Here is an 18,060-nt window from a genome sequence, read left to right on the forward strand (position 1 = left end):
AAAGGGCTGTATAAGAAGGGTGAAGCCCAGCATGCAAAAGTTAAGACAAGACTCTTGGGGCCTTGAGGCCGTTTTGGTTCCTTTATTTTGAATCATGGTTTTAAATTACTACAGAAAACCCTTTGGGCTTTTGGAATCGTTTGGAGCATGATTCCATCTCTCCAGATGAAAGATACTGTGAGGCAAATGGCTCAGGCCCACCTCAGCAAGAGAAGTAGCCCCAGTGGAAGACTGTGGAGCTGGCAGGGTTTTCCTGGTTCCAAATGCAGCAATTGGGGATTAAAAGAGAGCTCTGTGTTAACAGATAAAGAAAGCAGAAAGGGTCCCTGGCAGGAAGAAGATGCAACAAGATAACTGGCTCCTAAGATCCAAAGGGCTGGCATGCCTCATATGGGATTTCTGCTGAAGAGGACCGCTAGGAGACTGACTGTGCTCCTGTTTTTGGAATCAGGAAATAAACAAACTACCTTTTTAAAAAAAAAAAAAAACACCTTAATTTCTCATCCAACCAAAAAACATCCTTCAAAGACCTTCAAATTTGGCTACCCTGGGGCCAAAGGGACAACCAATTCTAAGGCCAGAAGCAACAATTGTGATTATCTACTCTGAAGTTCTGTACAACACAGGCCAAAGAACTGCCCCACAAATAATTCCAAGAGCAAGTACTTTAGAAAAAAATCCAGTCACAACTTTATAATAGTCAGTGATGAAACATCCAACAAGATCCTAAATTTTTCCAGTGGTTAGTTACTCTCACTGTTAAAAATTTACACTTCATTTAGAGTCTGAATTTGTCTAGCTTCAAACTTCCAGCCACTGGATCATGTTATACCTTCAATCTGATGAACTGAATTAAGTATTTGTTTCATGTAGGTACTTTTAGACTAGTCAAATCACCCCTTAATCATCTCTTTGTTAAGCTAAACTAAATAGATTGAGCTCCTTGAGTCTATCATTACAAGGTATGTTTTCTAATCCCTTAACCATTCCCATGGCTCTTCTCCAATCCCTCTTCAATGTATAAAGATCCTTCTTGAATTGTGGACACCACCACCGGACACAGTACTCCAGCAGAAACCACACCTCCGCCAAATACAGTTAACACAGCCTCTCTACTCTTCCTAAAGAGTTCCCTTTTTATGCATCTCGGGACTGCTTTAGCTCTTTTGAAAGCAGCACAACAGTAGGAGCTCATGTTCCGCTGATGATCCATAGTAAACGCAAATTTTTGAGAGTCATTGCTTCCCAGGATAGAGTCCTTCATCTTACATTTTTGTTTCCATATTTTATTTACATATATATAAACCACCATTTACCTGTTTAAAATGCATGTTGTCTGTGTGAACCAGAGGTGGAAAAAGCACCCAAAAAGTTACTTCAGTAAAAGTACAGCTGCTTTGGGAGGAATGTACTTAAGTACAAGTTCAGACACCCCTCTGGAAAATTACTTGCATAAAAGCACACCCCCACCATATTTTGAGATTGTACTCAAGTATCCAGAAGTGAAAGCAGCTTCACTTTTACTCAAGCAACTTTTTGGATATTTTCCCACCTCTGGTCTGAACTCAGTTTACCAAGCAATTTAGCATGCTCTGAGTCAGTGACCTATCCTCTTCATTATTTACCATTTATCCAGTTTGTGTCGTCTTCAACCTTTATGAATGATGAAATTACTTATTACAGTTGGCTACTTATAAGGATGTTAAATTAGTGTAAGGCTAAGAACTTGTCCCTGCATGACTTCCACTGAAAACATACCTGCTCCATGATGATTTTCTGTTGAAAGGGGTGTTATATTTCATATACATTTTGCTGCACCTCTTTCATGACAAAGTTCTTCTGGTCAAGGACTTGCTCTGCCTGCACATCTGCCCACTGCTGCTACTGATGTGCAAGTTAGACAAATTCCAGGGACTGCTTTCCACTTCGCCTTTGGCAGTGTGTATACTTCCACACACCTACTGACTTCCATGGGACACAGAATCAGGTTCAAAGGATGTCTTTGTGCACATATCAAGGAACAAGACAGGTAAGGACTCACAAGCTAACTTAATATAAAAGAAAAAGTGCCTTACAAAAGCAATCTCAGACTCTCTAAAAGATAGAAAATACATTTAAGTTTTTGGATGGCAAAACACACAAGCCTCTGTGGGTCTCTAATTAAACATCCTTTCCTATGATGTGTTGCTGCCTCTGTGGTTACTACAGATCTACTGCAATCAATGAGGTATCTAGGGTGTTAAAAAGACGTAAGACAAGACCTTCCCAAACAGCATCTAGTGCCACAAGCAACTGTAAGGAGTGCTCTCTCTAGTCTCATGGGGGGAGGGGAGGGGAGGTGACGGGGGTGGGTGTCACATTTTAGTATGTGTTTACTAGTACATTTCCATGGGCTGCAAATGTACAAGTCATCACTGAATGTGGCCCTGAGTTTCGCCAAAGTAAACTGCTAACTGTTAAATCCACTGGCTTTTTCCATCTGCTGATGCTACTTGCCTAGATCTCTTGACAAGAGCAAAATGTTGACCAAAACCAACGTGACATAACCAGCTATCAAGGCACAGAAATAAATGTTTGAACAACGCATTAATACCCGCGTCCCATTTGGTTTCCCATTCAACTAAACTTCTCAAACAAGTTCAAAATATATGTAACCCTTCTGTTAACGCCAGATGCCTGCCAGAAGGGCCGGGTTCAACTCTTGTGGGGTTTTCCTATCTAGGATACAATCAACCGGCTCGAGCCCCCACCCAGTGGCCTGGGACAATTTCACCCTCGTGCTGGGTGCCTGTAAGGCGTTTCTCCCCCTGCCTCGGAAACACAGAGTCTGAGGTAGAAATGGCTTGTTTAATGACTGTAACCCACCCCAAGGTTACAGCGACAGATGCAGTATATCTCAGCACAGAAGAGACAAAACCCCTTTTACCCAGATACCATCCCCATATGCAGTAGAACCCAGTCTCTTGCTGGGGCTCTTGGCCCTTTTCCACACACACACAGTTACAGGGTGTACCCTCTGCGGTGCAGTCCCAAACTCAAAGCCCACAGATACATCACCAGGGCAATACTAGCTGTCCACTTGTCTGTAGCCTCCCCTTGCTGTCACCAGCCGCCCGCCACCGCCGCCGCTCCTACCGGCCGCCCGCCGGTCGCCGTCGTCTACCGCCGCTGCCGCCCCTACCGGCCGCCTGCTGGTCCTAACCCCACTGCTTGGGACTGCCCTAAGGCAGAACCCAGTGATTGCAGCTCTGTGTGGCCTCATCTGCCACTCTGTGATTTCAGCTCTTGGTATCTCTAGTGTGGGGTTTCACAAACACCCTAGTATCCAGCTCTATCTTTTAACAGGTGGGGAGGGTTAGTCAAGCCAGGCTTACAGCTATATGGCCAAGGCATAGGCAGGGCCAAGGCACTCAGCAAGCTGGCTCAACCAGTACCCCTCCCCTTGTCTCTCACAACGCTTTAAACCAGGGAGCCCTGTGTAATCAATGTCTTACACAGCTAAGGCGACTACCCTGTCCCCCACAACAACCCAGAGCATTGGTGAGATCTCACAACTCCCACATTAAGTGTCAGCTTAAATTGTGATTTTACAACTACATGTTTACAATAGACCAAATCTCATGGCTTACTTGTTACCCATTAGGCTTTGCCTGAAAAGGTATCACACATGCACACCTTTTGCATTCTCATGCAGATGACCTCTGGGAGACTCATTCCTCCCAGCCTTCAGCAGCACTGCATTCCTTCTGCCACATTCCCTACATATAACTACGTGAAACTTGCAAAAGGTGGCGAGAGCTTTTCTTAGTTCCCATGATGGAAGAATAAGTGACACAATGATCTTTAGGAAAGAACTGAGCTGCTTCAGGGGATGCGTCAGTTTGTAGGGATTATCTGCTAGACTGGAGCAGTGTTTCTCAAACAGGGGTACGTGTACCCTTGGGGGTACGCTAAGGCCTTCTTGGCCCACACCCACACATCTAAGATATTTGCCCAGTGTTACAACAGGCTACATAAAACACACTAGTAAAGTCAGTACAATCTAGAAGTTCCTTCAGTCAATGACTTGTTTCTACTCTTTGATATGCCTTACACTGACATGTAAGTACAATGTTACCATTCAAGTTCACTTATTTGATAATAAGATGGTAGAAAGTCAACAAGTTTTCACTTGTAATCCGCCATATGTTTGCATGTTTGTGTAAATAAGTACTTTTTAAGTGAGGTGTAACTTGGTGGTATGCAAAAGAAATCTAATTCCTAAAAAGGGTACAGTAATCTGGAAAGGTTGAGTGGCACTTGTTTCAATACCTCAGATTTACCTTAGGACCATGCTTCTCAACCAGTGGTATGTGTATCCTTAGGGGTATGCAAGAGAAGTCTGGGGTAACAATTTTTTTTTTTTTTAAAAAGAGGCACTTTATTAAAAAAAGGTTGAGAAACACTGGACTGGTGGACCCAGACACAATATGCTTCCTAGTAAAGTTACCAGCAGAAATATGGGAATGTTATGTAGTATTAATACAATAATATATTTACAGGAACACCATAAGGTTTATTCCATAGTGTGCAACAAGAGGATAGAGAACATCCAACTTCAAAGAACACAACATACTTATTTTCCTGATTTTGAGCATCCTCAAAGAAGTTCAAAGCAATAAAGCGACAAAAAGATTTTACCAACCATAATGTGTAAACCTTTTTTACATATCCACCCCAATTTCAAGTTGTTTAGAAAACTCTCTTAAATGTTTCTGGGACACTGAGTCAGCCAAACACCTACTTAAAAAAGTGTGAGAGGAAAGCGAAATGGCTGACTCAGACTTAGAAGAACTCAGTTCCAGCATTGAGAAAAATCCTATGAAAGCCTTTGCAGGCACTCATTTGAAGAAAGATACAAAATTTTCTTCTATAATATTCACATTCTACTTTATTAGACTGCCAAGAAAATTAGTAAACAGACTTTTCACACAAAAATGACTACAGGAAGAGAAAATGTGAATGCTTGTGCAAATATGCATCTACAGAAGTATTCACAATAGATGTGCTTACAGGGCAATCATGAAAGGTTTCATTGGGTTGGGAGTCATTGGCTAAGAAGCCAAAACATTTGTAGCACATATGGGGGCCAAACTCCAAAAAAAAAAAGTGGTGAATTTTCAAAGCAAGTCATGGGGAAAATTAACGAGCAAATTGCAGACTGAAATATAGGTCTTCAGAAGCCACTCATATTTATTTACATTCATATTCATCACATGGTCACTATCCAGGCTCTCAGCACCTCTGACATAAAACGGATACCCATGTGAAACCTAACAGGCTAGTCCCCTCCTAGCAGCCTCTGCTTACCACCAGGCACAAAAGGATAATAGCTAGTCAACCAAAAATGCTAAAATAAAAAATTATTTAGAATAAACAATTCATAAAAATCACAAACCTCTGAGTGGTTAAGTCACTAACAGAAAAAACAAACAAAACAAAACCTATATTTGTTGAATAAAGTGTCCACTACAGACAGCTCCAGCCACTGCTGAGGCTGTCTGAGGGGGGGCAGAAGGACACCACACAGATACTTTGCTCTGCACCATTTATGACCGTGGCTAACAATACATTGCCTGATGATAATACTAATTATGTAGCTCCACTTAATTTACAGCTCTGAGTGTAATAAAGCTATATGGTGCTAAGCGATGGCATACGTGACAATAATGCTAACATGACAGCTTAGCAATACATTTCACTGTGAGATACATTATAATCAGTATAATCATTATACAGTAGTTACCTTAGTTATGCAATGAAGCGAATTGCCTTGGCTTTTTTATATGAAGGTTACAAGTCCAACATGGTATCTACATTCTTGCCCTTTTTGCTTTAATGTCTAAAGAGTTTCCCATAGGAGCAGTGACATCTGGCATCTTGGGAGATGCTCCTTTTTCTTCTCCCTGCCTGCAAATGGAGAATGGTTAATATTTACGCTGGCTGAGATTCTGTGCTGAGCCTCTCAGAGGCCGCACAACTCACAGCCCAGGAGGAGGTGGATGAAGGCGGCTTTATGTCCTTCAGCCACCTTTGCACCCTCCCAACCTCTGGCTGCTCTGTGGCTCCCAATGCAGCTTAGTTACAGCAGCCCTATGGGCTGCAGCTGCTCTTGGTGTCTCTCTACAGTGCAGCATGCTGAAACCTTATTTCTACACAGCCCTTCTGTCCTTGGTACTAGGGCTTATGGTGCACTCTTGGAAGACAGCCTTATGGCAGTTCTTCATGGTTTCTGCACTGAAGGAATCCTCTCCCAGGTAGATCTGGGGCTTTTACAGCCTCCTGACATCATTCTGGTTCCTTTGCTCTGTGTCAAGAGGCACAGTCAGGATGAGGAACCCTCTCCCCCTAGTATTTAAAGGATAATCAGAAATGCTTTAAGAATCCACTGTCTTAATGGCCATACAGTATTTTCTGTTAATATATGTATTTGACTGGAGAGTGTTTCCAGCTGATGACTGCCTGGACACATGAACTGTTGAACAAAAAAAAAGTAATGCTGCCATGAAGGGCAATTTATAAAATGATGAACATGGAAACAGGCAAGGTCCAGAACTACCAACACAGTATTAGATGTTCCTACAATAAAGAATCACATTCACTAAAACGGATTATGGCTCTCACGCCTTGAGATGGTAACACCATCCAAGTGTTGCATGTAAAAGTTATTTGGGTGCTACATTTACTATCTTCCCCCCACCCCATGCCATCCCACATTTTTTAACATGCAATCCTTCTTCCAGGTGTGGCAACGACCCTGTGTAAAGTCTTAGCACTCTAAAGAGGTTTCCAGTCACAGTTTGAATTCATGTAGAGGTCATTCGTAGCAGCGACAGTGTAAGCGATGGTAATACTGAGAGCAAAGTAAGTGATGGACTGATTGGTAAAAACATTACCATATAACCTCGATTCACTGGACCCTGATTTAGCAGACTTTGGGAATAAGGGACCATCTGCCACCCCTCCCCACCCCCGAGAAAGTAAACACTGGCGACTCACCAGAGCCGCTGTGGCTAGAGGGACCGTCGCCACAATGGGAACCGCTAGAGGAGCAACTGAAGCTTTGGGGCCACTGTACATTCCTCCCACCAAGGGTGGAGCACGTATGTGGGCAGGTGGCACCTGCCTACTCACCACACCCCTGGTGAGAGGAGGATGTGGAGGCTCCAGCTTTGGTGGCCCCAGCCCCTGCAGTGGCAGCTCTGGTGAGTTGCCTCCATTTATTGTGGGAGTGGGGGAGGCTAGAGGCAGCGCTATGGTGAATACAGTAAACCCTCGGATTTAACGGACTTTCAGAATTAACACACACCCCTCCCCCATTAGATCGAGGGTTTACAGTACAGCAGTCCTTCGATTTACACAAGAGTTGTGTTCCCACGCACCCTCGCAGAACTCAAATTTCCTGTAAGTCGAGTGGTGGCTTGTTCCCCGATGGAACACAAGCTCTGCAGCCAGGGAAGTAGCAGAACACCTGGAACTCCTTCTGAAAGGTAAGTCCTGGGGTTGGGGGGGAAGGGTAGTTGGGGTGAGGTAAGCCTGGAGGTGGACTAGGGCAGTGGGCACTTGGGGAGGGTGGAGTCGAACCGGAGCCATGCACGGGGGTGTTGAGCCAGAGGCACATGCAGGGGTGCTGAGCCAGGACTCCGGGGATTCAGCGGGGCAGGGGTGTTGAGCCAGAGCTGCGCATGAGGGATAGTGAGCCAGAGCTGTGCACCAGTCGTGAGCCGGGCTGCTGGGGGTTTGAAGTGGGACCGCGTGGGGGCAGGGGAGTTGTGCCGGGGGGAGTGGGGTTTGAGTTGCACTTAGCTCACATTAATGCGAAGTAAGCGCAACTTGAAATCGCACATTTTGAGGGTTTACTGTACTGTTTCCTTCCCCCTGTTGCTCTGCACAGAGAGACAGAAGGCAGCAAGGTGCCTGCAAACTCCACATGCAGTCTGCCTCTCTTGTGACCTGAAAACAATTTATTAAAATTTGCAGCACAGTTGATAGGGAAACAGGTGTGAACTCTGAGATATCAAAAGGAGACAGACCTCACACCCCTCCTACAGATAAACCCCATTCTACCAGGGAACAGACACACACTTTTGTTCCTCTTGATATAAGGCCTGCCCTTGTTCCATCTCATAGCTGGTGATTAATTACTCTTCAGTAGAGCAAGGCATCTAAGACTGATCTGGAAAACAGCAAAACGCTGAGGGAATCTTACACCTAGTTGGGAAGTTCTTTGCCCTGCCTGTGAAACTGAAGATAATGCACCAAATCAAGTGGAAGTACAAGACAACATCTTTGATTAATGAAAGATTGTGCAGGTATCTAAGGACTTGCCACAGGGGAAAAGAAGAAAAACTCAATTAAGCTGGTTATAGTAACTTTAAATAGCACTGAGTACACTTTTTGCATCATGTAACTAAACCAGTAAAAACAGTTTTGATGGAAATAAAACTTCTTTTGAAATCAACTACACAAACAAACATGTTATATGAGAAGCATGATATTCTGTGACAGTGTTTTGCTATCCACACTCAGTCCTGGCTTTGTTTTGGTATAATATAAACCAGCCTCTCCAGTGTTTTATTGCAGTAGAACCTCAGAGTTACAAACATATTGGGAATGGAGGCTGTTCATAATGTGAAATGTTCATTGCTGTGAACAAAACGTGGCGGGTGTTCTTTCAGAAGTTAATGTCTGGCTATTGGCTTAAGCTATGAAACTCAACTATGCAGAAGAAAAATGCTGCTTTTAAACATCTTCAACAAAACAAGCAAAGGAACAGATTCTTTACCTTATCACTATTTTTTTTTTCTTTTACTAGTTTACATCTAACTCTGCACTGTACCATATTTGCATTGGTCATGTGAGTGTTTCTCTCTCTCTGCTGCTGCTGCCTGATTGCATATACTGCCAGCCCAAAGGAGGTGTGTGACTGACCAGTCTGTTGGTAGCTCTGGTGTTTAGACCTCTGAGCATGGATGCAGCCACATGTGGGCCTGCCCAGCACCCAGGTCTACACCCTGCCTCACCTCTGCTCTGGCCATGACATAAGGGCTTGTTCTCCTGTCTCGGTGCTCCAGCTGAGCTAGGAGGTTGGGTTTGGGGGCTTGCCCTGATCCACTCAACCAGCAGTCCTGACAGGGAGAGGAGTCAGGGGCTTACAAGCCTTCATGCCCTGACCCCAGGGAGAAGGGCAAGCCCTGGTACCCCAACCACTCACCACACTGAGAACTGCAGGTGACCCTGAACTCTTGCTGGGAGCATCAGGTAGGCAAAGCAGGATAAAACCTGAGCACCTGGGGGGCAGAGAGTGGGTATGGGTGCAGGTGACAGATTATTATGGGGTCTCCCATTTTTATGAGGGCCGGGGTACCGAACATCTATTCATCCCACCCCTTCTTCTCAGGCCAGGGGAGTTGGCGGAAGAGACAGTTCCATTATTCCTATTCTACCCATTATTGCGCGCAAACCTGAAGTCAGGTTCTACCCACCTGCCGCATTCTGGCTACACCACTGCCTCCGAGTTTCTAATGTAGCTTAAATTGACAGAGTCTGTAATTCAATGAACTGCTGCTACCACTATGCTGTTTTCTTAATTCACTTCTTTGTTTCAAGTCTGAATAAAAACTACCCATGTTGTAGTTCTAATTTAGAAGAAGATTATATTATCCAGCTAATGCCACATATGAATGCAATCACCAAGCATCCCACACTAAGCTAAATTAAACGCACCATAGCAATAAAATAATAGGACACATTGTCTCAGATATATACAAAGTCTGGTAATAGCTATGGTATACAGAAAAATGTAGTACTACTTAACAGTTGTGGATGCATGGATAAATTCAGTACTATTTCACCTCTAGTGGAAAAAATAAGATTTGGGAGATGTTTTTCAACAGGCTAAAATTCCTTCTGCTTTCCTGATGCTTATCAAGATTTTTTCTTGTATATGTATATTTTGTATATGTATTTTCATTGTGTATATGTTATTAATTGGACACAGAACCCTATACAAATAGGAGTAATAATATTAAAGAACTAAAACAACATGGTGAGAGCCATTATTAAACTAATGAATGAATCAGAGAACTACTAATGGGACATCCTTCTATATGGTCTGTTGAAATCTGGCCATAGTCAGCAAGTGGCTGAAAGATGAGTAGATCCTCTGAAGTAAGTCGGCATCCACACCCGGAAAGGGCTCTGTTAAGCCTTACCTCATAGACATACGTAATTTGCACAATACAGCCCTTATTATGCATCTTGATTAATGCAAAAATAAAATAAAATGTAGCATGTGTGTAAGCAACTTCAGTTAACAAAATCTTCACAAGTTACAGCCTATCCCCAAACTGAAGGGCAGGTTTATGTTCATACTTTGACTCTCCAATATTCAATTGTTAACAAGCCTGGGAACATAAGCACACGATAGCTTATGCAAGCTAACTGCAATCTATGAGGACAAAGCTTGGCATCCAAGTCAGAGCATTCAAATTGTAAATATATGCAAGTTTTTAGTTCAGATCTCCAGCCTGAATTTACAGACATTTTGTACAACCAAGCAAGTACTGGTTGAAGCCATGATCCTGTGAATACTCACATAGGCTGAGTCTACACTGAGGTGTTGTGCCAGCAGCTTGAGGTAAATGAGCAGTTTCAGAAATGCAAATGTGCTCATTTGCATATTTATGCAGCTAATTTGCAAATTCAAGCACGATCACCCTGCTGGCAGAGGCTGCTGCCACCACAAAAGAAACCCTATCGTTCTCCCTAAAAGAGCCAGGATACTAAGAATTAAAGCAGAACTGAGTTCTGTTTCTCCCAAACAACAAGCAGTCCTGTAGCACCTTAAAGACTAACAAATTTGTTGGACTGCTTGTTTTCTCTGAGGCTAAAGTCTAACATGGTTAGACTTCTGAGACTCTCTCTCACAGTTGGTTCAACATTTAGCAGCATAAATGACACACAATATAAATAAAAACTCCAAATGAACAAATCGCCAATGAACTTATATCTTGACATAGAAGATTAGTTACCAGAAAAAAAAATTTACGCTTAACTGTGAAGTTCCTTTTTTCCAGGGTTTTGTTTTTAAAGGTGTGTTTCATGTTTCCTTTAAACTCCCACCTGCTTCATGACTGCACATGAGAAAAAGTTCCCAGATCCTTGCCGCCTATCACTCTGCAGAACTACTTGCTCCTTCCATCTCCTGATTCCAATATCATGCAGAAATTAGGAGCTCTGCTATGTACCCTGTTACTTAACCCCCAATGCATGGGGGAACAGGAAGAGATTCAAGATCAGGAAATTCTCAGATTGAAGGAGCGGGAAAGGGGCAGAAAGAAGTAGGCTGGGGTGAACTTAAAATTAGAAGAAATCAACCACAGGAAAACATAGGCATTAAAAGCAGCATTAAGGGAAGTTAAGCATCTACTAAGTATTGACCTAATATTACTTTCCTATGTATACAATTCCTGAAGTCACTACGAGGATACTGTGAAACAAAGAGGGTCTACGTGGGGGGGAGGGGAAATACTGACAACAAAAACAATATAGAGAAACCACGTGGGCAGGCACAGCTAGGTCCAAATAACTATGTTCATTAACTATAGACAAGCATGCCAGGCCCCACTGCACACATACCGCTACTCTGTTCAAGTAGCTTCTATACAGAACACAGTAAACACAAGGGGAATCACAAATCAACTGTACTACATTCAAGAAACCCTGATGAGGTAGCAACCCAGTCCCAGCCATCTTGCCATAGCAGGTCAAATGAGGTCACTGAAGATCTGTTCTTTGTGATAAACAAGGAACAAACCTTCCTCATGCAGGCAGTGCCAGCATCCAGCCACCCTTCCCCCAACCAACAGCAGAGTGCTAAGGCTTCAGCTGCCAGGGTAATCTATAGCTCTGGAGGAGGAGGTAAGAATTTGCTCTAATAAAATGTACGTAAATCATGTATGTTGGGAATGCATGGTGTAAACCTCCTCCTCTCCCTTGCCATAAATTCAATATGTGGATGTACAGCTCTTGGGAGAAAATGATCTAAACAAAGTATAAGCTTCAACACTTGGGAAACAAAATCCATCAGGCTTTGGTCTTTTCAGTTCTTTTGACTATTTTTGCGTGTTCTCTCTTCAAAAGTAAAAATAGCCAGAACAACAAAAAACCCATGTAATTCTAGAAGCTGACACTTCAGAACTTCTAGCATCAAAAAGCCACATGCTTAATAGATTTCACTCCAATACTTCCAAAAATGCAAAAACATTTCAATGCGTAAGCCTCTCAGCCTTAGCCAAAGATACACATGTGATAAGCCAGGTATAATTGTTTGCAATATCTCAACGAAATCATTTAATGTAACTGTTTGCTAACACTGCAGTTCACATACTCCATTTCAGAGTTGGGTAATTTCTACAAAAAGCTCCAACACTGGGCATTTGCTTCCTTTGTGGTACATTCCAAGAATATTTACACATGCAGAATTACCACTGGTGCTGTACTGAACAAGCTATTCTGACACCCAAAGTATCAACTAGGTAGTTGCACTACACAAGTTATCCCCTTTCATCACTGAAAAATTGGAGGAAAAAAATTAAAAAATGTTCTGAATGTTTTTCCTGCTGAGATTAATAAAACAAACTTTTTAATTGTAATTACAAGGCTTTGCTTAATACAGTGCAGTAGTTTTACCACAATCTAATGGTTTAATAAGTTAAATATTTTAGAAACCTACACGTGACTTTTTCTGAACTGTTATAGCTGCATGGGAATTGTTACTTTAGGGAACAAATCCTGCTCAGAGCAAACTCCCAGGGTACATCTACACTGGCCCCTCCCTTTCAAAAGGGGCATGCAAAAATGGACAATCAACATGCAAATGAAGTGCTGATTTGCATATTGTGTCTCACTTGCATAATGATTGCCACTTCCCTTTCCAGAAGTGCTGTTTTTGAAAACTGAAGGAGCCATATAAATGGGGTTCCTTCGAAAGGAAGCCCTGCTTTCGAAAGCGCCCCCTTCCTAATTTTCTTCAGGAAGAAGAAAACATTTTTGGAAGCTTTGGAGTGAAATCTATTAATCATGTGGCTTTTCGATGCTCGAAGTTTTGAAGTAGAACTACAAGGATTTTTGTTATTATGGTTACTAATTTTTTTCAGGAAGAAGGGTGCTTTTGAAAGCAGAGATTCCTTCCAAAGAAACCCCGTCTACACAGCTGTTCTGGCTTTTGAAAACAGCTGTTCCAGAACATTGTGTGGATGACAGTATGCAAATAAGGTGATGAATATGCAAACCAGCAACTCATTTGCATTTCCAATTGGCTGTTTTTGCATGCCCCTTTTGAAATGGAGGGCCAGTGTAGACATAGCCCCAATGAACACTAGCTTGCCTCCAAAACTATAGTATTACTCTCACATTCTCCTTACTCATCCATTCATTTCTGTTCAATCAGAACTGCCAAAAAATCCCTGCTGAATTTAACAGGAAGTTTTGTATATAAAAATAAATGTCAGGAAATGGGGTATTCATAAGAGGGAAGGCTTATCACTTTATGGCACCATTGACTTACTTGAAGTCAGATTTTGACTGAGTAGTACTCTACCCAGAAATCAGTACCGTTCATTTAGTACTATTACACCATGAGCACAGTACTGCTCAATGTGAGTAATGATATAAGAATCTGGCTTTTAAAAATAGAAATAAAAATTGGGAATAATCCTAGGCATATTAAAACTCTGCTGATTTCAATGTTCACTGCTGATCTTTGATCTTTCCTGGCCTTTTGGCCATCATCAAGTGAACTGTGAATTTATTCTCTGGTAAGTCATATGGGTGAAATACCCTGTGTTAGCAAGGCTGTGGACTCAGTGGGCCTGATTTTCCTACCAACTGGTGTAAGCTAGAAGTTACTTGATTGTAATCAATGGTATTAAATTGGTATGAGTACAAGGTATCAGATCCAGTGATCTAAGAGGCCTTTTTCATCCTTAATTTCAATCATATAGCCATTATAGAAAAGCCAATATATGGAAAGGAAACATTAAAATGTTCACCCATGTATTGCCACTTCTAAGACCAGGTGCTGAATTTATGGCTCATTTCACTTTCTAAGATTACAGAAACTTTTAAAAAAATATCAGTTGAACATATGTATGTAATTTTATGGCTATTTGATAAGTTCTTGAGAACAAGAGCAGCAAACATATTAAAAAACTTCCAATACATATCAAAATGACACAGGCTATAAAATAAGAATACATCTATGTTAGATTACTCTGTGTATTTAATTAAGTACACACTGTGAAGAGTTTTAAAAGCAGACAGACCAGAAACAGGAACATACAGAAGTCAGCCTTTTGTGACTAATCTAAAATTTTATCATGGTGGTTAACAGCGTGTCTCCAGGTCACGGAAACAGTGACTGATTTTCAGACTTTTTTTTTTTGTTTGAATTCTTGTGTTCTCCAGTAAAGCTTGTTTTTTTTATATAAGTCACAATGATTTGATATATTTTTGTACTTTCTTTTGTACTCTGCATATGTCATACTATTTTTCTGAACATTCTTGTTTTTCTTTTGATAGAAAAATATTGCTACAACACTAATTACTGTCAGCAACATCTAAATTAAACACTTGAGCATGTGCACAATCTGTACACCAACAGAACATACCCATAGCAATGCATAGGGTTCCACATACAGTATTTGACACACAGATGCTCAGATAGTATGGTGATGAGCATGATATAAAAACTAGACAGCCAATAAAGGTGCAAGTTAAACAACAGCGGACTTCACTTTTGACCTTAAAAGGGATAAAATTATAATTGTATCAGCCAGGTAGCCAAGTTAGTCTGTATCTTCAAAAACAAGTCCTGTGGCACCTTATAGACTAATTGTGCGTGTACACATGGATAGCATGTTTACCTCTGTTATGAACTTGCACTGAGTAATATCATTTACTTCTCCTCACTGCTATGTACAATAAACTCTTTCACATCTGGCATTCTGTCACCTGGAACTCTCAAATAACCAGCACTTTAATCAAAAGTAAATTTTAGTTATTGTTTTCCATAAGTATGGTATAGTGAAAATAAATATAGATAAATATAGCAAATACAGTATAAGATTACAGTGTGCAATAGTACTGTTGCTAGTAAATAAAGTACTCCGCATACATTTTTGTTTTTTCAAATCTAATCTTGTTTTTCTTTAGTGTTATGCATTGCTAGGTATACCTCTCTATTATCCAGAATATTTAACTATCTGGCAACCTCCCAGTCCCAGGGCTGCCAGATAGGAAAGAGTTTACTGTATTTTGTATTTCTGTATCATCATTTCTAGTAATACAGGGAAAGCATTTCCATTTAACACATAGTTGGGCAAAGCTACCAAAATTCAGTCTCCTTTGCAGACAGTGCAGTCAAACCAAAAATGACAAGTTCAGGTCCTAACGAGTTTTGAGTTTTTAGGTTCATGTTCACCCACGAGTTTGGCGGGGAGGGCAGGGGAAGGGGAGAGTCAAGGATCAGATAAGATCACAGCTACACAGTGTGCTTAGCACACAAGTCCTCCTGAATACAGGAAAGTGGAAGGAGGGATGCAAACTCTTGGCTGTGCAGTGCTGGAGAGGCTATTATTCCACTAAACCCCAAAAGGGCAAGGGGGGGAGCTCTGGAGCCTGTTGGAGAAAATGAGTTATATTTCTGTGTGTACATTGGGGGTGGGGGAGAGAGGCATGTTTAATAATTAGTGACAACAATTTTCAATGCACTGGTCATAAAGCTTTCATAGAATCCTACGGCTGGAAGGGACCGCAGGAGATCACCAAGTCCAGCCCCCTGCTTCAAGCAGGACCAACCCCAACTAAGTCATTCCAGCCAGGACTTTGTCAAGCGAGGACTTAAAAACCTCTAGGGATGGAGATTCCATCATCTCTACAGGCAACGCATTCCAGTGCTTCACCACCCTCCTGATGAAGTGGTTCTTCCTACTATCCAACCTAGTTCTCTGCTTCTGTAACTTTAGACCATTGCTCCTTGTTATGCCATCTGTCACCACTGCAAACAGTTTTTCTCCATCCTCTTTAAAGCTCCCCTTCAGGAGATTGAAGGCTGCTATTAAATCCCTCCTTCAGTCTTCCGTAAACTAGATAAGCCCAAATCCTTCAGCCTCTCCTTGTAGGTCATGTGCTCCAGCCCCTTAATTATTTTCATTGCCCTCCACCGAACCTGCTTCAGCACATCCACATCCTTTCTATATTCGGGGGGGGGGGGGGCCAAAACTGGATGCAGTACTCCAGATGTGGCCTCACCAGTGACAAATAGAGGGGAACAACAACTTCTCTAGATCTGCTTGAAATGTTCCTCTTAATGCACCCCAATATGCTGGTAGCCCTCACGGCTACAAAGGCACACTGTTTACTCCTATCCAGCCTTTCATCCACCATAAGCCCTAGATCCCTTTCTGCTGTACTGTTGCTTAGCCAGTGGGTCCCCAGCCTATAACAGTAATTGGGATTCTTCCGTCGCAAGTGCAGGACTCTACACTTGTCCTTGTTGAACCGCATCAGATTTCTTTTGGCCCACTCCTCCAACTTATCCAGGTCACTGGATCCTCTCTCTGCCCACCAACACATCCACCTCTCCCCCCTAGCTTGGTGTCATCCTCCAACTTGCAATCCAGTCATTCATCCAGATCACCAATAAAGATGTCGAACACCACCAGCCACAGACCATGTCTTGGGGCACTCCACTTGAAACTGACCGCCATCCAGATATTGAGCCATTGACCACTACTCATTGGGCCTGACTGTCAAGCCAGCTTTCTATCCATTTTATAATCCATGCATCCAGTTCATACTTCCTTAACTTATAGACAACGTTGTGAGAGTCTGTATCAAAAGCTTTGCTGAAGTCAAGGTATATCACATCCACTGACCTCCCCATGTCCACAGAGCCTGTTGCCTCGCCATAGAAGCTAATCAGATTGGTGAGGCAGGACTTGCCCTTGGTGAATCCATGCTGACTATTTTTGATCACTTTCCCCTCTTCCAAGTGCTCCAAAATGGATTCCTTGAGGTCTCCCTCCATTATTTTCCCAAACATTTCCACAATAGTGGGTTTTAACAGCACCTTTTGACAGATCGATACTGAAGCAGAGATTGTGAGAGACAGACAGAGAAGGTTTAAGGACAAAATTTTCAAATGTAACCATTTGGTGTCAATTCCCTAAGCTCACACTGAGACAAGGGTGCTCCTTTTCTGAGGTGCTAAACACCTGACGCTCCCAGTGAAGGTAGCCCACCTATTTAAACCCCAAACATAGTTCCAGGTGTTCAACCTCAGGCTACCACGTTTGGCAGTCCTGGCAGTGAGTGATTTGGCTATGAGCACATAAAATTCTAGCAATAATTATTTCTTGCCTAACCTTTGCATTCAGCCTACTAGATCATAAAATCAAACTACTGAGAGTTCTGGGCTGATGCAGCATTTCTGTGAAATTTGTGCACAACTTACTGAATTTATGTTCTTGTGAAGAGAACCTGAGTTTCACTGTGAAACTTCATTACAACCCTAGATAGTTTCAGATAGTCTCTCTTTGGCATTAGTACACTGTTCTTGTATTTGAGTTGCACATATTGTAAGCGAATAAACACTGATAAAATTTCAGCAGCATACTTATCTATTTATGCCTGGTGAAAATCTATTTAAAATAAACTTTATAACATGGACTTAAGCAACTTGATATTGTTCCTTCAATCCATAACTCTTTTTGCTGTTGCGAGTTTAAAGACACATGATGTTACAGTAATAGAACAAGAAGAAAATAAAAACATCCCCCCCAACTCTTTTCTTTAAAACAGCAGTGATTTTAAACTGTAACTTGTAGCATAGAGTTAAAAAAAAAAATCTCAAAGTGAGTTTCTGTACCATTAGTCCATGTATTCAGTGAAATGCGACGAAGGTATTTTTACAGCAGCTTTCCAGATGGTATTGGATGTCCAGCTAGAGCTAGACAG

At 42.0% G+C, this 18,060-nt stretch overlaps 1 protein-coding gene across 4 annotated transcripts in view; it reads right to left on the reverse strand.

Moving 5' to 3' along the window:
- Positions 1-18,060, reverse strand: part of STOX2 (storkhead box 2) — a 201,508-nt gene that overhangs the window by 61,541 nt on the left and 121,907 nt on the right. The window contains exon 2 of one of the 4 annotated variants that reach the window (XM_074992952.1): positions 5,786-5,949. The exons of the other annotated variants lie outside the window; for them this stretch is intronic. The gene's annotated coding sequence lies outside the window, so the exon portion shown is untranslated. The remainder of the gene's footprint in view (positions 1-5,785; positions 5,950-18,060) is intronic. 4 annotated transcript variants of the gene reach the window in all.

This window comes from Carettochelys insculpta, chromosome 4 (genome assembly GCF_033958435.1).
Source record: "Carettochelys insculpta isolate YL-2023 chromosome 4, ASM3395843v1, whole genome shotgun sequence".
Taxonomy (NCBI): Eukaryota; Metazoa; Chordata; order Testudines; family Carettochelyidae; genus Carettochelys; species Carettochelys insculpta.